This window comes from Varroa destructor, unplaced genomic scaffold (genome assembly GCF_002443255.2).
Source record: "Varroa destructor unplaced genomic scaffold, Vdes_3.0 BEIS01000006.1, whole genome shotgun sequence".
Classification (NCBI taxonomy): Eukaryota; Metazoa; Arthropoda; class Arachnida; order Mesostigmata; family Varroidae; genus Varroa; species Varroa destructor.
In genome coordinates, this window is record NW_019211459.1 from 11,343,886 (window position 1) to 11,369,682 (window position 25,797).

General features: G+C 45.2%; 1 protein-coding gene across 10 annotated transcripts in view; it reads left to right on the plus strand.

Annotated features, from left to right (window-relative positions):
* LOC111252610 (uncharacterized) overlaps window positions 1-25,797 on the plus strand; it is a 70,670-nt gene that overhangs the window by 30,267 nt on the left and 14,606 nt on the right. For 5 of the 10 annotated variants that reach the window (XM_086991985.1, XM_086991986.1, XM_086991988.1 and 2 more), the window contains exon 2: window positions 5,174-5,260. The exons of 3 other annotated variants lie outside the window; for them this stretch is intronic. The gene's annotated coding sequence lies outside the window, so the exon portion shown is untranslated. Of the gene's footprint in view, window positions 1-5,173; window positions 5,261-11,814; window positions 13,008-13,067; window positions 19,260-25,797 lie in introns of those variants that run through there. 2 more of the 10 variants (XM_086991993.1, XM_086991992.1) reach the window with 2 other exon arrangements.

Consider the following 25,797-nt stretch of genomic DNA (forward strand, 5'->3'; position numbering starts at 1 on the left):
CGCGCGCCATGGACCAAGCGAGTGCTTGCTAGTGATTCAGTTGCTGCCACTGTCAATGGCAGCAACACATAACAGTTGAGGGCCAGACAAGCGTCGAACTGCGTTTGCAGTCTTGTCTCCGGTACGCTACTAAGTTGAGATGAGCCTATGCGCGCGTCTGACTGCAGCTGTGACGTCAAGAGCGCGGTATTGGAGCAGCCGATGACTATGATGAGCCACCCGTTGTTCTTGCTGATGTCCAAGGATCGATGAGCAGTGGTGATTCGTTACAACCTGCTAATTGTTACAACACGTTGCTCCCGCTGTGGACCTGCAGTGGATTGTTCATGCGGTGTCTTTCAATCTTTCTTTGGCTTCAGTTGCCAATGAATCGGTGGATCCGCGCACGACGAAATGAGGTGCCAGAGGACTCAATGATGGATACAACGCACGAATGCGCAACACCACACCGCAACGCACTGCACTGCCCTGCCCTGCTTAACCCAGGATCCATCGCGTTATTTTAGTCTATTTGCAGCTACCCCAGTCAGTCTGGGCTGGGTCGGGTTTGCCCGCCAGGGTTGGCCCTCTAAAACTTCGCCGACGTGGACGTTTGGCTACGGCTGTTCTTGTTCGGCTGTTATTGTTGTCGTTGTTGTTGTAGTTTGGGCGCGGCGACAAACAATGCGACTGCCAATGGATTGAGATAACTGTTTTATGGTTGCGACAGCTGCTACTTTTGGCGATGCTGGTGCGGCCAACGGTGCTATTTTGATTCGTTATCTTCTCGTTCTTCAGCTTCAACGGCGTCTTCATCTTCGTTTGTCGGTTCGTTGTTAGTGTCTCATCGCCTGCTCGTTCTTTTTGCGGGTCTGCTTCTAGTTTTTTAGAGTTCTTTTATCTCACAGCGACAGCCACCTGCACTAGTGCGTCCTTTTCTTTTCATTCGCCTTCTCTCGCGCACATGCGATCTTTTTTTCAGCCTGGGCGATCTATCGTTATTTATTTTTGTTTTTGTTTATTATTTTCGTCGCGTCACCACTATCGGCCACCGGCCCGTCGGCAAACGAAAAGCTGGCGTCACTAGCGCTTTGCTTCGTTTTCGCTGTTTTGTCTTATTTCGTCGTCCCTCCCTTTCCATCATCATTGTCGTTGTCGTCGTCGGCACCATTTTCCCTCAACTTTTCCTTCTTCGCACCACCACGATAGCCAATGGTGGAAACAACCACGTTCAGTATCCCTTCATAGCACGCAGTTGCGGGTGGACGGAACATCGCCGCCAATCCAAAGTTGAGCATTCGGCACGAACGCGTTTTGCGTGCATGCAACTTTGGCTCGCCTTTTTGAATGCGCTCACCGGGGGAGCGGGGAATAGGCGCGAAGCACGCAAAAAAAGAACGGGGAGAAGCCAGGAATGGTAACGCGATTATTGTTGGCTATCGCTACTGCCGGAACTTATTCCGCTGTTTGTGGAGACGGTATCGGTACAACCCGCGCAGTGCCACTATAGTGCTATAGCTATTACGAGTCGCGAAGCAAAAACCAGCCCACCACAATAGCATGTAAGCGTCACGGTTTCCCGTACCAGCAACAATCGTTGTTGCGATGGCGCTTCCATTTCGTTCATTTCTATCGGCGAGAAACGGCGTTCAATGGCTAAAACGCAGCGTTACTTTTCCTCTTCATTCGCCTTTCTTTTTCTCTCTAGTTGGTTTTTTTCAGCTCGCCGCCTAACTTCGCGTTCATCATTCGTTCATGCATTCATTCAATTTCCCGTCCGTGTTGCTACCAGCATCGATGTCTTCGTCTTTGGACTCGTTATCCCGTCATTTCTCAGTCCTTTTCCCTGCTGTTTCCTTCGGTGGCCTGGTGACTCGTCGCGTAGATGACGCAACGAAACGCACTGCCTACGTCCACTATCGCCACCGGCGGGATTCATTTAGCCATTGATCCAATCATAGCTAGTCACTAGTATTCATCTGTAGTCCTCTTCACTTGCGTCTCTGCCTGGCTGGGCCCTTTTACCCCTCCTCCGCCGATGTTCCTCGTCTTCCTTTATTCATCTTTACAGCAGTAACAGCTGTATTATTCGCCGTTGAGCGTGCGTGTCGTTCCTGTGGGGGCAGGCGTTGTGCTGTTTCGACTGAAAGCGATGGCGCTGTCGGCGGACATCATTGGGAGTCCTCATTTTTCTCGTTCATTCGTTGGGGTCGTCTGTTGAAAATGACTAGGACGGCTGTGAAGTCATGATGTGGTGGGCAACCGGCGACAGGAAGAACCTTCATGGGGATACGTACCTCTACGTTGGTCGAGAGCAAAACAAGAACCGACAAAAAAAAATGGCAGAGAGTACAAAAAAGGATTTGAAAAGACCGCATTATCAGCAGTCGGCTGACTTGTTCAATGGCCGTTACTACTGACACCTCTGATACAATAATGCTACAGGAACACTCGTAACCGTCCTTTTTTTCTATCATCGTTATGATCGGTTACTGACTAACTGGCATGGAAATATGAACGAGGCCTATGTTAGAGTTAGTGATCGGCGTTCTACGCAATGTCTATTTTTTCCGTCTGCCTTTTAGCGTATGATTGGAACAATACGCGAATAATAAGGACGTAACAATGAATACGAATCAGGCCAGTAGCAGTGATAGACTATCAATATTGGCCTAAATATAAGCCGCATCCTAAAACTTGAAAGCGGGAAAAAAGAGAAAGAATGATTTCCGAGTATGAAAAAATGGGTAAATTTGCAAGGTCACAAACATGCAACCCATCCTTATTTTTCGCGGTTGAAATTTGAATAAATTATATTTAGGCCGGTAGAGTAGATTCTGCTGTACGGATAAACGGGGGTCGGAAATTATGGCGGAATGTAACCGTATTTAAGTAGTTAAATTAGCACTTTGAAATAAATTATATAGTTGAGGCGTCGCACAGACCCATTCTTAACGTTATATTAAATATTTAAGCTACCGTTTAATTAGCCAGCAATTAGCTGAAACCACTTGGAGGAAGCTATTACCGAAATGATGGAATACCGCGTTCAGTTATTCAGGGTGATTCAGCTAAACGATCAGTCATTTTATAGGGTCTATCGATAGCGTAACTAATAGATTACGTTTGGTGTCGGAATCATATCCTTGCGACTTCTTTTCGAAGGCTTGTTTAGCCCCACGGCCATTTGTCGCATGAATGAAGGTGATGTTCAGAGATTCGAACCGTTTAGCAATAAGTTTTAGGGCTCTCACAGATTTCATAGGACACGGAAATAAAAAGTTTGGAAATGGCCTTTGCAAAATAAATAAACAACAACATGATGTTTTTAATTATTACTACAACTATTGTCGATAATGAAATGACACTTTCGTGCTAACTGAGTGAGTGAGTGAGTGAGTACTGACTAGGAATCTTTGTTGCGGCTTCAGAAAGTATAAGAATAAATACTATGCTCAGCAGAAGATCTCTAATTAGCAGGCTATATATATGTGTATGATATAAGGGTGCACGGGGAAAAGATCTTGGAACCATAATATTGGCTTTCGTTCTGTTTGTTTCGTGTAACTTGTGGAATCATAAACAAGCTTCATTCAGCAAGTGGAAAAATAAATCGATGTCGCAATCAAAAGTTCTACCTTTCGTATATGACGAGGACATCGCTACAAATTGACAGTTAAAAGTTAGGCCTTCGATCGAAGTAAGATAGTATTCAAATATTGAGTACAAAAGGACCAGACTCACGGCAAACATCCCCGTGATGGAATGACGGTAACGTGCTTGCACTAGCCTAGGAAGCAAGCATGAAATTTGCAAACGTTTATTTCTAGTCTTACGGCGTTCGTAGAATCCAAATGACAGAAACATACGAATAAAAAATAGATAAACAATCGTTTGCGTACATCTATTTTGTGCATAGGCCTGAGTGAGCCCGTTTGAGCTCCGAGGCAGCGCTTCGCGTTGCCTCGGAGCTCAAACACCGCTCACTGATCATTTCACGTTTTATCTCATATCAACAATCATCTACCGTCTAGTTACCTCTCATTCGATCTTATCTAACTTTTCCATTAAACTACGCAAAAAGTTCAAGCGGTAGCAATTTTTTTATGCTATCGTTAAAAAAAAAAAAAGTAACACTTCTCAATATGAACATTCAAACAAAGCGGGCAGTAATTTGCAATCCTATACAAACAATTAGCCTCAGTTAAAGACCAATTCTGGTGTTTCTTTATTAAGCTTAGTCCTTAGTCCGGTTGAGTCCTGCTTACTTTGCCGTCCTAATTGTTACGCTAACATTGTGCTCCTTGCGCCCGGTATATACACGTGTATCATTATAGGCGAACCCTATAGCAATAGGTGTTTTGACAACCGTTATTATTCCAATCAGTGCAAGAGAGCTCAAATATATTGATATTTTATAATACTAATAATTATCTTCGAGGTTCAATCGTTAGATGAATGTCGCACCGATTGGGTAGAAACAGCATAGCAAACGAGATGGTAGAAAAGCAGAGGAATTACCAGCGAAAACGGTAGAGAAAAGACAAATGCTTGAAATAGACCTATTGCTGTTTCGTTAGCCAGCCCAATCCGTTAGTTGTAGAACCATCGTGACAGGAAAGATTCTCCAATCTCCCACATGCGGCCCAGGCGCAGGGTCCTGTACAGTCTATTGCCTCTAGAGATGCTTCCAGGTTGGCACGCAGCATCGAACGAAAAAAAAACATGTTAGCAACGATATTGTGGTGCACGTCGCGTGTAATCGACGATGTATTAAGAGCTCGATATTACAGACACACACGCACGCGCACACACACACACACACGGTCATAAAAGGAAGTACGCAAGCGCAAGCATACAAAGAGTGGACAACCGATGTGGATATTGTCGAAAACTCAGCTGGAAGCATAATATCGATTTTTTCTATAGTATTAAGATAAGGTAAATCAAGAACCCTTTTTATTTTGTAAGATTTGTGATAAGTAGATGGTAAATATCATAAAGGTATAGCCTCGTGTAAGTCATTCAGTATCTAATAAAATACTTTGTTATTATTATTATTGTCTGACAAACTCAACTGTTAAACAGCGTGCTATTCCCGCTAGGGTTTTACAACGCGAGGTCGTAATTAAACTAAATGCTTTTACAGATTTAGATATCGATATTTTGTTATCCGTCTGTTGATTGACTGCAGGTTTCGTCGCGACGCTCGATATTTTCTGCAATAGTAGAAGGAATCTACACAAAGTGGGCAAAACAAACTGGGTCACTACCATCCCAGGTAAGCAAGACCTGGCTTGTATAAATATGTTGTGTTGCATTTTACATCGATCTTCATTCCAGCTCTGCAACCATGCAAGACCTAGTAGTCAGAGTACCACTTTCCCTGAAATAGGTTCTCGCCGTGTACTCCAAATGCAAAACAGTGGTACTTTGTCAGACCTCTAAAGGAACCTGTACGAGTAAAGTGTAGTAACTAATTGTGTATCCGCATCACGCTCACGCTTTTCATTTTTTAACAGACCGAACAATACTAAATGTTTGAACAATAATTGAGAAGTAGTATTTTGTATTAGTGCAATAGGAACATAATGTACGCACATCGGATTCGTCTGTTCCATTGTTTTTCTTATACTCGTATGTATACTTTGCTTCGTTTGCGCCATTTTTAAAACCGGGTGTGAACGGTCATTGTTTGTTATTTCTGTTTTCGCTTCGACAGGTACTTCGCAATTCTTGAGGAAGCACAAACTTGTAGAATGAATCAACTATCTAGAGGGCAGGTTGTAAGCTTATCCTTTAGAGTTGCCAGGGTACACCTCGGGATCTCGACAGAATTTTCGTCTAGCGTTGATTTCTGCTAAGGATTGACTACTTTTTCTATTTTTTCTGTGTTTTTGTTGTCTTCACCGGTGGTGCGTCTTCGTTTGTCCCATTTTTCGACACCTCGGTCCTCCACATTGACGCCAAGCGACAGTGTATAGTGGCTGAGGTTTGTTGTGGTCATCGTCGTTGCTTTGATGATGTAACGGCTGTCCTTTTGGGTACAGACGTAGTGTCACTTTTCGCCTCCGTGAGTTTCGTGCATCGCTTGGCGTGGCTACCCGTGCGATTACCAAATTCAACAGTGCCGTATTTCAAACATAAGCTTAAATCAAAGCTGAAAATTACCATTGATTTTTCATTCGGGTTGCTGTCCTGCCATCGTAGTTACTTCTCCTATTTTTATGCGCTTATATACATACATATATACGCGCTGCCTGTAATATGTAAATGGTTGTTAGCTGACAAAAAGTGAGGGTGTTTGCCACAAATCGCAGACTAAGGCTAGTCGATTGATATAACGAATTCGATAGCGTTTGTTTCGGTCCAAAACTCTGCTCTGCGCAGTACCCGTTAAACAAAACCCACCCAAATGAGTAGTTTGCCTTATATAATATAATATTGTGGTCTTTTGAACCTGGTGCTGCATCATCCTCACTACAACAAACGACGAAGAAGAAAGGTACACCTGAAGAACTTCTATTTCCTGCAGATGTGTTGGGTTGCGTTAGTAACAAAGGCGACATAGACAGACGTTCAATCGGATTCAATCGGTTTTCAACGCTCGTTTTGGCCCATGTTGTTGTCCGTCAGGCTTCGTATCGAACGCAGTCGATGTTGGCTTAGACCGATTTGCGGTCAGTGACGACTGTCTTTGCCCGTTCTGCCGAAGCCGACGCCACCACCTCACGTCGGCGTCTCCTACCGACGGACCGTTTTGACTGGAGTGAACCCCTCATAACAGTAGCGTTACTCGTTTCACTAGAACTGGCTCGATGGTGATGATGATGATGATGCCTGACTGATGCCTTGTTGTATGAAGCAACTATAGCTGAGCTGCGAATATGACAGCAGCAGCAGTGAAGGCGACAGCATTAGCAGCGCTATCTCTATCTGTATTGCTAAGTAGGGTCATTTTCTAGTCGAGTGCGGCAGCCGCAGGCCACCGGTTCGACGATCCTCGGCCCCAACAGTGGGACGTCAAAGTTCCAAAATGATCGCAGAAAGCACCCGCACCAAGGAAATCATCGCAAACTGGCCAATGATCTGAAGCCCACCTGCTTATCCACGATGGTTTTACCCCCCCCCCCCCGCCTCCCCCCCATTCTGTCCCTATCTTGAAACGCCAACGAATATCACAGGGAGCGGTAAAAGTGGCCGCAGTGAAGGGAACAGAATCGGCTGCTACCTCACAACTGCTCTTAGCGTCGGCACTTAAGGTTGCTCTAAAGCTGGCTTACCGTAAGTGTCAAGGCGGTAGGGAAGTTAATGATCGGATCCAATCGAACTGATATGAAGCGGATGTGATGAATATCCATCTTGATTCGCCTGCGAAAGCGGCCGTGGCGGCTACAGCTGCAATCTAATCATCCACAACACCGACGGCTCTAACTAACCGAAAAAAAAAAATAGGCGAGTAAATTGATGGTGCCGTCGACGCCGGCGGCGGCGGCTAGTTAACGAGTCGATGCCCACTCGAGAAGCTGATGTCGTCGAATTGCTGGCCACGAACGATTAGCGGGTGGAAATCGAATAGCAGGAGAGATTTTTGAGAAAGCACGAAGCTCAAGGTGAAGGAAAAAGGGATGATCTCGTCCTGGAACGAGGGCCACGGAAAGAAGAGGAATGGCTCTTGTTTTTGAGTAACGATACGAGCAAATAAACATAAAAAAAAAAACTGCAGAAACGAACCCCATCTTGTTTTTCTCTTTTTGCCCACTTGCGCGAGTGCGGCTCTAGTAACCTGTTCGCTGCAGAAGTGAGGACCGTCATTTAGTGAAGTGGATGTATTTGCCTGAGGATTTCTCGAAGTAGTCATGTACGTTTGTTGGTTCGGGGACGTTGTTTCAGACGGAGTGGTAGAACCTGTGCCGGTGTAAGTACGGAGTGTGCACTTGCTCTTCTGTTGAATGGATGGAGACCAGGTTCTTACATCAGTGGATTTGAAAAGATTTTTTGTTTTCTAGAAAAAAAATATAGGAAAAAAATGCTGGCTGGATGCGGACGAGATGTTCGTTTTGTATGTGAGTGCTGTGCTTATGAGCAGCATAGCTCAGTATAGATTTTAACTCAGCATAAATATTAAGGCCAATAATTAACGTATAGAACGTAAAAGGCGAAAAGCTCTAGTGAACATTGATTCATCTCAGGCCGCTCGCCCTTCTAACATGTTACAGATGAACTCGACCATCATCAGACCACCATTGTGGACAGTATACGAATGCTTAATAGGAATTAATTCATTCGTCAATCATTCTTCGTTTAATGAAATCTAATGACTGTTATAGCTATACTTGGAGTGGTTGATTGTTTAAGACCGTATCGGGCTAGAATGGGCCAATTGCATGTATGTCTATTTCATAAACGATAAGTAGTTTGGGACTGCCGCGCTCTCTCCCTCTCCCTCTCCCTCTCCCTCTCTCTCTATCTCTCTGTGGGATCGTATCCATTGGACGAAAGACACTGTTTTTATGAAGGTGGACATCAGTGGCATGCGGTTTAACTACGACCGCAATCAGATACCGTTTCAAAACAATAACCACTCAGCTGCAGTCGTAGGACGTTTCAGTTAATGCGACCGTTACCGTCTATCAGCCTATTCATAATTAAGCAAAAAAAAAATCATGCAATTTTAATGCAGACCGATATTTGTTAAGTAAATAATGCTTCGTTGCGGTTGATCACAACTGTCTTTTTTAACTCCACTGTTTTGTTTAAAGAACGTTAATGTATAAACCAAATCTACTGTACTCTAAGAATTCTTGTTAGGCAAACGTGTATGACGACACAATAGGTCCATTTAGTCAATTTTTAGTGGCAGAGATTGACCACGTTTTTCGCTCTAACGGTTCTTTAAAAGTAACCAGTTCATGACCGTTCGTGAGTATCAAACGAACAGACCAATGTGGACATTTTTGGTTTTTGGTAACCTCCTGCCAAGGATGATTGTGACTAGTCTCTTTAGTGGAAGGTTTCACACGCCGACTGAATCGAAACGATATCCATTAATCAACCAAATGAAAATTACCGGGCCCAATTTGTTTATATAGCGCACCTATAAGTGCTTTAAGCACACCTAGATCAATACTAGGAATAACCTGCGCACTGAATTTTCATCATGATGATGATTATTCTCGATAATACCCATATCGCACTTAATTCATAAGGCGGTATGCTCGGCTGATCTCGGAAGTAGCGTGATGCCATTACCGTACGCGTACGTTGAACTGCGACGGCTGCGTCCTATGGGTCTTCCCGTTCTAGCCCCCTCTAAATGTATCACTCGTTTACAAGCTTCACGCAGGTAAATTAGCTTTTATTGATGGGAGACTTGCATTCAGTGTTGCTGAAACGTCTAGTAGATTGTTTGAGCCAGTTAGAAAGAACGCCGACGAACTTCGTACTATTGTAAACGCGTTGAGTAAACTTGTTCACTTACGTGCATTCGTCAATCATTACTATCTAGCGAAATAAGATGATGGGCTCCATTTGCACGTGTGCATGTCTATATGAAACTTAAGAAGTGGAACTTGCTGGTTAACAGCTTGTTGCGGTCGCCTGTTGCACATTGTATTAACTTAACGGTGCTAAGAGGTATCAGGATATTCTGTAGCTCTTCACGAAGATAGATTTGCGAAAGATGATTCACCTAACTTGATGTCTCTCGAGCTTACTTTGAGATGATTAAGTAACGTGTCTGAATGTAAACGAGCCATTGTTTGTTCTTGAAAGTACGAAACAATTACAGCCGCTCAAGTCCCCTTGTGTCAATATCAGGAAACGCTTCTAGAAGTAACGTTCACATTGCACTAATACCCGTGTAGGACCTTATGCGCCCTTTCGACGTATATCGCGCACGTATCATCTGCGCCCACAAAGTTCTTTATACAATGCAAAACTTGAACGCAGTGAACCGTTTTCAACTCTGATTATGGAAAATAGAATAATTTCTTGTAGACAAGATCACTCTTAACACTGAGCAAATGTTGCGTGAATATCTACTTTGTTTTTTTTTTTTTTGGCACACACAAATAACCATCACTGAACTGGCAATTTAAAGATTTGCTCTCATCGGCCGATCGATTTGTTAATTTGGCTACGACTAGCAAAATCGTCAAAACCGGAAAAAGTAGTCCCAAAAAACTAACAACTCTTAGATATGCTGTCAAAGCTAACAAATATGAAGGCAATAAAAATATATTAGCTAGCATAAAATCTGCACGATAAACTATAGCCGTATTGTATAGGGCAGTCTATTCGGTTGCCCCCCCAAGAAACACTTCACGGAAGTTTTCTGCCCTACTAGAACCAGACGTCAAATTCAATTTCTATTGACCCACACATCTTTTGGTCTAGGTTTTGTTTAGAAGACAACAACAACAACGAACATCAGATTTTTCGTGTCAATAACTTACCTGGGAACTTTATGTTTCATATTCAACCTTGCGGTGTTTTCAGGCAACGCGCCGTCGTACCGCCAGCCTGCTTGTGCAGGACAAACACAAAACTGTGACTATGATGAAGGAAAAGTCTATATAGGTTTATTGTGAGTGCGAGCAGATTGAACGCGAAACATAATGTTGTTATCGATTTCGGCCTAAATCGTTAACGAAAACGGCCGTTGGATATGATGCCGAACTTCCTGGTTCAATCTGCTAATCCCTATTTGTGTTAGTTGTTCATAAAAAGTTATGTTATTTGTTTCAATCCAATTCATTTTTTTGCTACCATCACTAACGACACAAACTCGGTAGGCAGACACAAAAGAAACGTTCCATAGGGTTCTATCAGGAAGGTCTAGTTCGCCGTTTGCGCTATTTACTTTTCGCGGCACTCGTGACCGCGATCTTGAGCACAATTCTAATGTTCCCATCCCTTCGGTTACCACACTGTGCTTTTAGAGTTACGATTGGTAACAGGTTGTGTCGTTACTTCCGACCAGTAACGAAATGGTTAGTCCCCAATTTCGTGCGCATCGCCTTTACTCATAGATCCGTTTCGGCCACAGAACGATCTACATCTATGTACTATGTTGCTTCCATGCGAAACGCTACTAAGGAACTGTGTCGTAAACCTTACCTTTCCATTCAGCATCACCATTATTATCGTCATCGCCATTTCTCAGTCTTTGCAAGTTCACTCAAGGCTAAATTCTAGTGGAATCTTTTTAAGAGTTTGACTTCGATGAACTACCTGAGCTGTGTCAGCTGGGTGCCCCTGACCATCGCCGCTATCTTGATTCCGTGTGTCTGCGTCATTTCAACGAGCCTTCTTCCTCTTTTACAACGGGGCCCCCTCTCTGGAACTTCTTGTTTCTTTTCCCCCTGTGTTGATCTCAGTGTGTCGTGTGGTCTGCGGTCCTGCTTCGTTTGTTTAAACCGGACAACGGCTATCTTTCAGTACGATGTCCGTGTGTGTATGGTCATGTGTGTCTGAGTGTCTCTCTGTGTGGTGTGTCTGTATGTGTGTGTGTGTGTCTATGTGTGGTAGTGTAAATGCGTGTGCGGCCAGTTAGTCCTACGGGACCGCTACCTCGCCAGCTCGGTTTGCAGACTCTTTGTTTCCCTACAAGGAAGAGAAGCATTCAGTAGAAGCAGCTATCGGTTGTTGTTAAATCCTCTGCTGTCAGTCTGTTGTATATGTGCATTGTATTTCTCTTTTACTTTTGATGGCCGCGCGAGTGTGTAGATGGTGGACAAGAAGGCTGGGTACGCCTAGCGCTGGCTCTTGACTGACCCCCTTTCATCCAAGTCCAAAGGCACAGTGATCGACTCAACCATTCAAAATAAACGGCGGTGAAGGTGGGGGGGAGGGGGGGGGGGGTAAGTGGACGCTGGAAGCCGACGACACCCTGCCTGGCTACTGGCGCGGGCAACGACAGAGAGAAGGGTGGACTGCTTCTTGTGGGGGGAGAAATGCGTTTGGGAGAATTGGGGTTGGGGGAGAATAGGATAACGAACTGGGGGTAGTAGTTGCTATAGCCTACAGTAGCTGTAGCCTGTAGCAGGAATAGCAGCAGCAGCAGCACTAGCACGGGGGTCGTAGGACAACCTCGAGGCGCTGCCTCTCCTACGCTGTGCTAGCCGTTCCTGTTATGGATCCAAACAGGCCGCGCGCACCAGGGGAAGACAGAGCGAGAAAGGGGCTGGTAGCGTTAGGGGGTTCGACTGGTATCCACGGAAAGCTTAGCTTCGTTTCCTGCTTGCTTCTCAAGGGTAATAGACGGGCAGTAAAGGGGGTTTCGAGGGGCCCGTCGCAGTGGCGCGGGGCTGAAGGGAAGCGTTGCCGAGGCGACGGCGACAACACGCCGGCCGGGAGCGACGCACTTCACAGAGGCTGTAGCGTTCCTGCCTTTGCCGACCTGGCCACCCTCAACAGTAGCAGCAGTAGCATCAGCAATGAAGCGCTGAGACATCCGCCCGTTTGGCCCTCGGCGAATTGCAACTTCAGCGGTGCCGTGGCGTACTGCAGCACGGCAGTTGTAATGAGACAAATAGCTCTGGCTTGTAGGCAGGAGGCCTCGGTAGAGGCCTAGGGGCACTCACATCATAGTTAATCTTGCAAAGTGCCACGCAATGTGCGGTGACTGTTCACAGTTGACAGCCGCGGAATTCCTGAAGGCGCCTGACCGTAGATCTGCTCAAGTTCGTAATGTATCTATCCCAAGGATGTGAATGTCCGAAGGCTCAACGTTATCGTGCTACAGACATAACATAGGGATTCTACCATTTTGTAGGGAAAATATATATGGCCATGGTGACGAAGAAACGATTGCAGGTGAAAGAGATATGGGGTTCAGAAGTGAAGTATTATGGGAATTCGTCAAGGTACTCGGAATGGATGCGTTTCTGGGAAAGCTTCATGTTGCGATCTTTTCCTTGATTTCGTTCTGGGCGCTTGACAGGCCTATGAGGCGTGCAGCTGAAGAACTTCGCAGGAGGAGCGAAGACCTTCTCAGAGAGAGCCCTCTCATCTATATCTACAATGTGAGTGACCGAACCTTAAATATTAGTGTTCTTGTAGTATTCGTGAACTGTATACTCTGACTTATTTAAGCGCAGTCTGCGATCAACTGCTAAACGCTCTGGGTGCAGAAATATACGGTTTGAGCTCCAGCACTCATTGACCGATAGCAACAGTCATAGTGTAATCCATGAACATTTGTATTGCTCAGAGTGAATCTGGTTGAACACAAGAAATGGGTGTCTTATAGCTAATCGACGCCTTCTATTTTCATCAAACAAGCGTTATAACGGCAATGCTAAGGTTCTGCAAATATCGGTGAATAGGTAAACGAAAAATGTATTGGCGGCGCAGTACTGGAAAATCAAAGCTTTGCGTTCGTATCTAAGCACCGCGATAAGGTATCGTAGCAAGCAGTAAAAGGGGACCAGAAGCGGACGCTGTTCGCATGGACGAGAGACCACCGCCGAACTGACAAAAGCTGTATAGTGCTCGAAGAATACGCGTGTGTACGTTCGATCGGCCAATCGATCTCTGCGAGTGCTGAATATATACACTATGTTGTTTTTTCTGCTTTCCGTCAAGCTGCTACGATGTACGTGCTAGAACGTACCCGTGAGACATTTTCGTTCTACCCTTTGACTCCTAAGCTGCTTCGTACAATAGAAGCACCGATTTTCTTAATTATTAATATTATATTAATTATGGCGGAGTCGAACTCATTCACCCGCCCATACAGAACCGATTTGTTCCATCCATCGCTTTCGACGATCTATAGCCTTTTTACTACACAAATATATCGTGTTTTGCTAATTTGATAAACATTTTTTTTATCTTGAGGGTCGATCTGAGCCGCAACAACAGCAGCAGCGCCCTCTTTCGTCTGTGGTTACTTGTATCTTTCACTACCCTATCACAGATTTATTTGTCTGTGTGGAAGAATCCTTTTTGAGATCGACAAATATTTAAAATCATCTATTTTAATTGTTATACTTGCTTTCTTGCTTGTTCTTGCCGTATATGCGATCCGTTTATTACGACTTAGGAGCTTTGTCGAACAATTTCCAATTCTTGAACTCCGATACAGTCCGTCCGCTTTCTTCCGCCAGGCCAGTCAGACGTCAATATTTAGGTATAGCATTTTAATGGCGTTCAGCTACCTTCAACGTGTTCCACAAACCGATACGAATCAAGAGTTTCCAATTTCTAACCTTTGTAGTAGCGTCGCAATGACCTACTATCGAAGCGCCTCCATTACGGATCGTAGTTTTTCCAGCCGGGTTAACTAATTGTTACCTTGCAACCCTAGCCACAATCTAGTTTTCCAGAACAGAATAAGTACACCCGCTCGCCATCACATCCACTATATGTATAAATATATATATATATATATATATAAAGTAGTTTTACGAGCAGACCGCTTTCTGTAGGGGGGAAGGGCGGGCGAGCGGTTAGTCAAAAGCTCTTCACGCCGCTGAAGCGGACATGGCCGTGGTCGTTGAACAAGCGGAAGATCGTCCGTTATGACTGCATGACAATGCCCACCCATATCGCTCGCTGCGAATACAGTTACCATTCCTGCCAGTACAAATATTGAGGTTGTTAATTTCATTCAATTGCATTTCGCGTCGGCGCTGCGTATCGCCGAATATTGTTAGGGGACAAAGCTTCCTTCCGTGGCCGTGGCTGCCGCTGCAGCCTCTGAACAAGCATCTTCAAGGGATCGCATTATCAACAAGAGCCAGTCACACTTGAAGCGAGCGAACACCCAACAGACCACAAGGGAGGAACTGTTGCGGTAGTTGATAATTGAAGAGACGACGATGAGGGCGCTAGTGATGTTGATGATGTTGGTTGGTCGGTCGGTCGCTGGGCGCGCGGATCAGCGTCCGCCGACGTGTTCATACTCGTCGCTATCATAGAACAGTGTCGACTATTTGTGATTACGCTTGCGTTTGTACCAGCGACTCTGCTGCCGCTGCTGATGCTGACGCTTAAGACGGCGACGACGATGGTGGCAAACTTAAGAGAAGCATCAACAATGGCTACGGTCGCGCTACTGCCTGTCGTCGGCGTCGGGCGGTTAAGTTAGCGCAGCGCGATAACGTCCCTCAAGCACTAGCAGCAGGCACAGCTACGTAAGCGCTCACTCAGTGGATCGACACAGAGCGAGAAAGAGACAGGCAGACAAAGCGACGAACAAACGAAGGTAACGATCCTTCTGCCGCAGCGGGTGCTCCTGGCGTCGCTGCCGCTGCTTGTTCCCTATCTTGCCCTGTCGTCAGCGTCGTTCCTTTCCCGTTAGTGAATAGCACGAGTGGAGTTTTGGAGCGCGTTCCTGACCGGAGTGCAGAGGACGCCACGCTTCGGCAGCAGTGGCCACCGTAAGAGCAGCAACTTAATCTGCTCCAGCAGAGTCGGCAAGCAACCGGCCACCTTAGCTAATACGAACTGCTGCAGCAGCAGCAGCAGCAGCATCCGGCATCATTTCAGCAAACTCACCAAGCCAATAAGCCATTCAGTAAGTTCCCAACAGATCTCTGTCGTTCTTCCTTCCTCCTCGTCTCTCGATACGAAAGGAAATCATCGCCACTGTTGGCTGTGACTTTCTCACCGTAAGGTAACAGTCGTTGGTCCCTGTCGTCGGCTAGGTAGACCAGCCCGCCACCACCTACTGCAACTTACCATAGCCTACCGTAACGAGACCTACAACTCGACCTACGTAGGTTTTTACTTGGCGCCGGTTGGGCGGCTAGTGCTATTTCTGCTGTTCACCGTAGACTGTAGTCGCCATCTACGGTGAGATAGCGAGCGACGGCAGGCGCCAGCCAGGATAACTGCCGACTATCTAGGGAGAACTACGGAAGCAGACCAACTACCGGAGGCACTACTAGTGCGGTGGGTCTTCGACGGAGGTGAGTGCAAACGCAACTCTCTTAGGATGGGTTACAGCTGCCGTACCTACGGCTGTGCGCAGTGCGGTGTGACGTGACGCGATAGAAGTTGTGAGATGGTGGAAGGCGGTACGCTCGTTGATGTTCCATGCCAGTAAATGCTGACAAAGAAGAAGTACGTGGAACAATCAGAGTGGATCGAGAATTCGCTTTGGCTGCCATCTCTGCAGGGAGTGTACCATGGAGCGGTAAGCGCGGTCCCGGTGAATTGAACATTGCTACAAAGAGGAAAGTGACTTGTCAATGTTGGAATGACAAACAATTCACTGCTATCATGGATGTCGATGTAGGAACTTTACCGAAATATAGATGTGCTCGTAACAGCTGGAAAATGCTCAGTGGTGTGATGTGTATTGTCCGTCACGCAATAAGATAACTATATCTGATGGTGCGCACATTGTAAAGAATCTATGGAGTTTACTGGAACTTACCTAGTTTACTGAAAGTTAAAAAAATACGTTGCGACAAGAAGAACATACGCTCTTTGAAGGACAAGCACTGCATAGAATAGTCGTTGATGTGTTGACCTTAGAGAAGAAATACGTCAGCTAGAGAAAAAATATCTGTTCTGTTGTTTTCGCCTGTCTCAACATCTTCAACGTCACTGTAGAACCCTCACAATGGCATAAATCATGCAGCATTACATATATATATATATATATATATATAGAGACAAACTAATTTACGCCTGGTATTACAACTTATGAGCAATAATGGTGATCGGCAGTGACATCAGTGGCGTTCCAATAACAGGGCAGAATAAACCCTGACGTGATGCAAGTAGCCTTCTTATAGGCATCGCTCACAATTCTCCACCGGCCTAACCGCAAAACTGGCATCTTGCCGTATTTACGCTGCGTCACTGACTCCCGCTGCAGCCGCAGCGGATCTAGAAGACCCAGCAAAACCCAATAGAAAGTAGAAAATGTGCACGGAAGCACGGCACTGCGAAGGCTGCCATTGCCGTTGCAGCCGCCGCCGTTGTCACCGCAACAAGACTAGAAATCGCATCAGCTCCAGGAAGGAATGCAAGAATCTCTTCGATCTCTTAAGGCGCCTGAGGAATCTAAACGACCACGGGCGCTGTCCTTGGTTGATTGTACTTTCTGCTCGAGCAGGCGCTAGCGTAGCTTTTGTTACCGTCGCTGTGATTGTTACTGCTGTTGTTGTTGTTGTTGTTGTTACGGTGGTCACAAACGCTGGAATTGGCATCGGCGCCGACAGTGGTTGAGAGACACCGTGAAAGAGGCAGGCGGATGTATGGCGGACGCCTGACGCGCGATTAGAGGAAATTGAAGAAGAAACGCTCAGCGCCGTCGGATGGCTGGAGATAGCGGAGATGTTTTAGTTGATCCATCAGTCATTCAAGCAACTCCAACGCCAGGCATCGACTAGCCGCTATTGATCGATCACAACCGCAGTCTGCATGTTCCCCGCGATCTCCATACCTGTTGGTATCGCCAAGAACTCTATAGGTCATTAGATCCTTCTTCTTTTCCATGAAACACGACGTAACTACAAGTCAGCCAATATTCGACTGACGACGTGAGTTTTGTAAATGACAACGGCATGGTCGGCGTCCACAGCAGCAGTATGGCTTCCAGCATTGTTCGACATCGTAAGGTACTCAGCCGAAGTCCTCTAATAGGTAATGCTGTCATCGTTGTTGTTTCTAGCAGTTGTTTCCTATCTTGTAGAGGCAGCAACTGTGATAGCTTGCTTCTCGCTTGGCCTAGAAACAACATGGCTGTGCAAGGCGATCGATCAAAGCCATCCTCGTCGTTCTCGATGTCCTATTGATCGCTAAATGCGGCAGCTATTGCCGTCGAGTGCCCGGTGCTACTACCGTCGACAGCTTCATGGCCAACAGGGTCACTTCGTTAACTCGTAATTTTCACTTCTTAAAAAGTTCCACGCTAAGCAATGTTGGAGTTGGCGAACGAAAACATAGATTCGAACGTTATTCGACTAGAACTGAATTAGCTGCCACAGTCAAGGACCACGTGGAAATACGCGTTACGACGACGCGTAAAGGCGGCAGAGCAGAAACGGAGACAAGGTTTACATTGAGATAAAATCGCGCCGTCATAGCAATAGATGATCAGCAACGATGCTGGCTATGGAGCGGTCCTTTGGCAACGGCGGCCGCAGGAGTTAAAGGAATCGTCGTATGGGTCAGCGATGCCTCCAGAAGGACAGCCGCTAACTATTGCGACTCCTGTAGCCTGGTCCGACGCGGCAACCCGATTTCTCAAGGAGAAAAGAAGGCTAAGTGGTCTCCAACTAACAGCAACGGCAGCATCTTGGGCCGATATTGTGCCGAAAGCGGACACGTTGGCGAACTCGCATATATGAACAGATATGAGACTTAAACGTTGCTCAACTTGAAAGGCGTCAACAAAGTGTTTGCGAGCAATCTGTCCCGCGCTTTCGTCTGTTGCCTCGTTTATTATCCACCTTGACATACATGATAAATGCAGTTTAGCCCGGAAAATTCGAAAATATACTAATTTCATCAGATTATTGAAGCGGCCCTAGTGTGACTGGCTATATTTCACCAAGCAGAAGGAATCAAGAGAGTTCTTGCGGTTAGCTCGCGTATAAACCAACACATCACACGCGTCAAACTCGAGTCTAGTGTTGTTGTTATTATGTTTGCCATTGATTGTCAGATCTCGAAGCTCTGCCTAGGCCATGCCGCTCCTAGCTCGCCATTAACTCTAAAAGGATGATTTGACAGCTACTTAGTACAAGAGCAAACAACAGACAAAAAAGACCGACTGGTCGAGTGATATGATTTGTCTTTGGAGAGATTTCAACATAAGTGCGTTAAGACGGCTCAGCCAATGATTCTATTAAATAGAAACTGTATTGTGATAGTTATTCCTGGTGAGCTGTGTGATGGGCTCAAACTAGCCCAATAGTAAACTGGCTTATACATTCATATATACTTTACTTTGTTGTCGTTGTGGTGGGAGTCTGTGCTGTGGGAAAGATATTCTCCACTGGGGTACCAGACATAGATCGGAAACCGATATTACCACGAAAAAGACAGATGGGCGTGTCACGCAACTCAGCTGCCGTAGAATTGAAAATCACAGTATTGTGAGTACTGATGAACCCATAACCGTTATCCATGACAAATGCCGACAGAGTAGATTATGCTTCAATGAAATTGTAGAAAGCATGAGAAAAGGACCGGCTGCAAAAAGGCAGGCAGAATCTGTGATTCGACGTTTACTGAGAACCTGTGTTTGTGTGTGAACCTCCGGTGGTTATTACGCGCTCAGATCGCCTTGGAGGACTACTATCTGCTTCTTGGTAAGTTCAAAGTCATCTTCCTCCACGACCCCTACGAAGGGAACATATATATATATATATATATATATATAAACGTAAATGGCGGAAAACTTAAAAAAATTGAATCGAGGCTATGATACAATCTCTTCTAGATCATTATAAGTTAACTCAGCGTCTAGTTTAAAGGAAGTCTCTCGTATTGTACTCTCGTTTTTTTTTCAAAATGTCAAGAGGCTCCTTTTAAACTGTCCAGACGTTTTTGCCTAACTCTGTATTTATAGTGCAAAATGGTTTTGGCTGGCAGATTTTCGGCTATGAGCAATGTTGACTCTGAGATTGAGAGACTCTCAGAGTCAAACAGAATCAAAAATTAAATCATAAACGATACTATTCAGCACCATCTGGTACGAATTTTCTCTGTCGCTAGCTTTCTTTGGAAGGGACCTTTCAATTAGAAAGCCAAAAAAGGCTACCGGTTCATGGTACACCTGTGTATCTCCTATGATAGCCCAAATGGGAGCCTTGACAGGGCCTACAAAAGGTAAGATTAGTTTCTGCAACAACGCTCTGTTGGCTAGCTCAAATCCTTTCTTCCTTCTGTCCTAATAAATCGAATTTCTTGAAAAAGAGAAAACAAGCTTCCGTGTATTAGCTAAATCTCCATTTATTTGATGTTTGTTCTACCGTTATCAGTGTGTCCCTGAATAGCTACTGCCGTAGGCGACGCTGCGAAATGTTGCAGCTGCTAATGATAACAATCATCCAGTCCTATTACAGTGAATGTATTGGAAATCACGACGTCTTAAAACTGACCCAACTAGAATCGACCCAAATAGCTTATTATTGTTCTCGGTGCGTTATAGACATTCACTCATATGGCATGTAGAATGAGTCCAACTGATCGGTGGCGGCCGTTATGGCTGGTACCGTTGCAGTGGCTACAGCCTTGCCAGCCGTCTTGATTAGTTGATGCTGTGTAGAGACTTCCAGGTATTGTTCACGCCATCTAAAGTTGCATACTTGACCAAAAAAATCTATTCGTAGAAACATAGTCATCGAACTCTCCAGCACACGCCTCGCTCTGATTTGCAACAGAGAGCATATCACCGTTACTACATTATGTGCTGCAACGTATATATACACACACACACACACATACTGTAATGACTATGTGTCCGTAAATCATAAAGATCAAAAGAAAGAGTTTATAAATTATGTATTAATAACACAAGGATTTATATAACCGTTACCCACGAATGTATGTGTCTGTGATGACGGCTTGTCGAGCTATTAGACATGTACTCGAGCCCTTTACATAGGACACGTTCTCTTGCATGTTGGTTTCTGACGGTGGTTGTTTCTAAGTAAATACTTATATGTATGTATGTATGTATGGTGCATTTAGCTACGTGCAATATGTTTACGTTGACACTAGTCGGGCTCGATTTTACAGTACTATTTGGCCATGATTACGCCAGGCCTAATACAACTCTTTTATCTACTGATTAAGTGGTCGCCAACACTGCTCAGAGTTGCATTTATTCAATTGTATATTTGTTTGTCCAAGAAGTTGATGGTGCCTTGCCTAGTGATAGATTTATTATTTTTCGCGCGATATTTAAACGTGAATGTTTGCATTGTCCTTAACGCGGCCAAAAATAGCTATGTGCTGAAGGTTCGTGTTTTAATCTGATCAACGCTTATTTACGGGCCTCACCTCCGAGCGCTGGGCTTAGTGCAGCTTGAACGCGACCCACCTGAAACTCTCCACTTGGCAAAACCCATTATCCGGGAAGTTAGCATTATACATATAACTAAATAGTTACTTTATTCATTAGCTAGCGATTTTGTTGACGCTTGGGCAAGATGCACATTTGACATACATTTTGCAATGCAGGTGTACCGAAGCAAGTGCGTTATAGCGTATCCATCAAGTTATAGGATCTGCGGAAGGAACGCTTTTCACGGGAATGTTCTGTTTTGTACGTGTTGGAGATTTCGATAGATTTAGTCCCTTGCACACTTCGGCAGGAGGGCACTGGTCAATGTACTGCGAGGGCCATTATTTGCCAATATTACGAAACAGATTATAGAGGGCCAAAAATTATAAGAATTCAAATAAATGGATATCCGTTACTGTCACTATGCGCCTGGCTGTTGAAAGCGCGGGGCAATTTTGGGACAATCACCTGCCCAGTTCGCCGACAGCATTCCTAATGTCTACCCTAAAAACCTGATACTTGATAAGAGGCGCCTTCGTGCTTATATTATTCACTTATTTCGGTGTTTCCGTATTTAAATAGAAAACGCTACATAAATACAAATGTGTAGGAACTTTAAGGTGAATATTCAATGGTGCAATCAAAATGCATATTTCAACCCGACCCCCGTCCCCGTTCCCCGTCCTTTAACAATATGTTATTTTTTTTTACTAATGATCCGTCTTATGAAATAAATCGTGTGTGTGTGTGTGTTGGCCAGGCACTTAAAAACGGCGTTTTTAGCAGTTTCGGGTCCTCGCTTGTCAAATATATGTCATTTTTACGCTACCTCACATAATATGTTTGAGCAGCTGTGACTGAATATAAATGGTCATGATTCGTCAGGTTCAAGTTTGTAGGAATACAACCGATCAGGCGATCTGAAAATCTGTGTAGCGTTGCTTGCTCTTTCTTTCCTCTTATTTGATACAGTCCAAACGGAGGGCATTTTGTTTGTGTTTTGATCATTTGATAACGAAGTTAGGTCGAACTAAAAAGTATGTTAACCTATTTTTAGAGTTGGGAGAAAAGAGCACAATTTCGCAAGTGTTGCTTAAATCGGCCGTGTTTATGTAGTAGAATACATAGGGGTGACCTAAGCCTAAATTCTATATAAGCCTAACGCGCACCTACACATATTCGATACAGAAGGTTTGAAAAATCTAGTTTATAAACTTGTTTTGGACTGGTCCATCTATCAATAACAGGTCGTTATGTATGCGAGCGCCGTTCCAAATACGAAGTATGCAGTTTCAAGAAAGTTGAGCGTTTGGGCATTCTCGAATGCGCCTTAGTTAAAATGTTGAAGAACGAGGCAATACTTTTCAAGATTTGACGTTGAGAGAATAATAGAAATAATAACTACTACTATTACTATTGCTACTTCAAATAGCCCTAAGAGGCGATTTCGTTGGGAAGATTTCGCGGAAAACATCTTCCCAACCATTCTTCTACCGGATAGATAGATGAGCATTATCTTGAAATTTTTATCAAACTTGTGTGACCTATAAATTTTCTTTAATCGTTTTTTTTTTAAGCATTCCTCTATATTCTATGGGCATTTTGCCTTTTACCTCGGTTGTTCGCCAGCGTCCTCAAAGCGATGTCCAACCCTCTGACTCGCTGAGTTCCGTTGAAATAATTCCGTTGAATTTATTTAAAAGAGTAACTGGACTAAGAAGCGCATCGAATCCCAAAGCGTGACTCTGCAGTACATAAGGTAAAGGAACTCGTTCATCCTTCTGCCACCTCCATAAAATGGCTCTCCTTAATGTCACATTAGAATAAACATCTGGGAAGTGATCCTCGACTATTTTTGCAGGCTGAACGTACTGATAATCATTGACGTACTATCTTCAATAAAGAAACCGCTAACAGGGTAGTTCGCTTAGAACCACCATCTGTGCTTGTTTTGGTCCGGGCAGCAAATCCGCGTACGGACCTATTTCCCAGTTACTAACAAAAGACTGATGCTGTTTCAGCTTGTTCGGAAACGATCTATCTCCTAAAACATAGGTAAGCCAAAGATTTGCTTTCTACGCAACATATCCATATGTGAGAATCTGATTGGTTCCTTTAATCCACCTGACGATGCGTCCCTACGCCTGTTTGTCTGCCTGTAAGTCCTCCCATATGTTTGTGTGCGTGTCGACATGCGTGTTTTCACGTATAGTCACGTCGCGAATCACGAACAGTGAAGTACAGTCCTTGTTGATGTTGTTGTTGCTGTCATCGTCGTTGTTGCTCTGCCTGTCTACGAAACCTAGTAGCAAAAAGAGCAGGACAACTAAGCCGAGAAACGCAACGAGAAAAACAACATCGACCATGTGAGAACAACTGCAATAATAACAGCAGATGAAACAGCAAAACGCGTATTTAGGGCGTGCTCCTATACCGCTTCAAGGAACGGGGCCTCCATTGGCGTTATTATAGCCGCAGCCGTTGAACAGCAAGAGTGGGGCGACGTAACAAGTTAGTTACGGGCTGACTCGACTTTGCTACGGCGTTAATTGCCCTTGGAAGGTGCACCGCCGCAGCCGCTGTTGCCGGCAGCAGCGGCGCGTGTTTTATAAATGCAAAAGAAGCACCTTTTGACAACCCGATGTCCCTGATTGCCGCCTGTAAACAGGGAACTGCCCGGCAATCACAACGGATCGGCAATGTATGCATCCCCATTGGCCTGCTTTTCTGCTTCTTTCTGATTTGTGGTGGAGTCGTTTCGACGGTTTTGGGCATGTCGACCGTTGTTCTTACCGCGTAAGACACACCCGCGCGTTTGCCTTTCTATTACCTAACGCGGCCATCAATGTATAGCTTAGAAATGGCCGCAACGACAGCGACGGCGGTAGCAGCAGTGATAATGCTGGCAGTCTCCGTAGCTGTCATTGCAGCGATGGCAAAAACAACAGCAACGGTACGAGCGCACTTATTCGGTGTATGAACAATCTTTGGTAAGAGTAGCGACTTCTGCTGGAAACTGCCGGAACAACAACAGACATTCTAGCATAGCAGGAGCAATAGCTACGATTACGGCGGGCTTGTGAGCTCATGGCGAATGAGAAAACAAACGGCTGATTTAACTCCACCAGAACTTGGTTGAACCTAGCCACTGAAAGTCAACAGAGCCAACGACATGATTCTGCCGCCGCCGCCGCCGCCGCCGCCGCCGCTCAAGAGTGCAGACCAGCTACAGACCACCAACAATCAGACGAGTCAGCGTGAGTAAAGATGACGCTACGGCCACAGCCGCCCCATTCGTGCTCGTCTTCGTCGCTAAACAGCACGTCGAAGTTCGCAGGCGTAAAGAGGGCCGACTTACAGCGAGTCTGGCTAGCAGATAGACTAGCTCTTCAAGCTGGATACCATGTACCCTTTCAGCGCGCACCATACCGCTCGAAGGGGTCCATCCTACCAACGGTGGTCGATCCCATCCTCCTTTGCGCTGCTGCCATAACCTCGCCCTCCCCCAGCTCGAATTGTGGCTCTTTCTGTGCCCGGACTCCCCGGTCGCAGTTTGGTCGAAGGCTGAGCGACCGTCTGTTGCTTGGTTAGTTGGTGGGAATCTAAATTTTGCTAGCAGGCCTTCATTTTCTCTCACTCTCGTACAGCGGTTCCTGCTTTTGGGGTCCTGCGTGGTGGGCGAGCTCGGATGCGCCATCGTGCCAGGGCCAGCGACGTGGCCGTTAGAGTAGCGACTTTGAAATGGTTCACACCCCAACGTTGCTGCTGCTGCCGTCGCCGGCGCCGCTGAGCAAATGGCGTGGTACAGCTCACAACTGCAACTTTTCTATTTTTGCCCAAATCAACGCCGATCGCGAAGAGAGAGACCAGAAGAGGATTTTGTGGCCGCCTTCGAGTAACAGGAACACGACACAACACAAGGGCGAAATCGACACTCGGCAGAAGCCGACGCTTGGTCTTCGAAGCAGAGTTCTTAAGGATATGAGTTTGTGAGCGTGAGTATGAATGCGAGTCTCTAGCATACGACTGCGTAACAGTTAGCAGCGGTAGGATTGCTCTCATAAAGTCCTTTTACACTTTCTGAGAACAAGCAATTCTAATAGATGGAGGAGCAGAGGAAGGACCAGGTCGGCAGCGTTGAAGCAATACCGCCCAAAGAGGTCTCATTACTGGAGAAACGGGCAAGTAGAATCGGGCTGGAACACGCCGCAAAATAACTGAATAATTAATAATAACAAAAACATCATAGTAACAAACTGCAACAACAACTATGAGCTAGTACAAAAGCAATATTATCTATATTGAATAGGCACAATATTTATTTCGCATTGACTATTCTTTTGAATGATCTGTATGTGTTTTTGCATAAAATAATTAAAAATTATAGGCGTTTGTGTAGAAATAAAAGCCCCCTTATTCATATGTGCAAGATCCGTAGCGTGCTAGAAAAATAAATCTTTGTTAATAAGACGATTTCTTTCGAAGAAGCGCGCATCTTCGGTAGGATATAAGCCTGGTTATAATGAAAAAAAATCTCGTGCCGCACAAACCCCGTCTAAACGGTAGTTTGTTTTCAACTGGTAACGACCTCATGTTGATCGTTATATTATAATCCTATTATAAAACATAGGTGTCATCGTTACCAGGCCAACGTACTGGGTACTCGTCGGTGCCTTTGACCAGTAACGAAGAAACGCTGGGATTTTCCTTTGTGCAATATCAACTTTAAATGAATTTGATGAACGTCGCCTGTCGTCACGATCGCTACCCTATCAATAATATAGTTAGATAATGGTAATAAAGTTACTATAATATCGTGCGGAATGATGAACTTCACA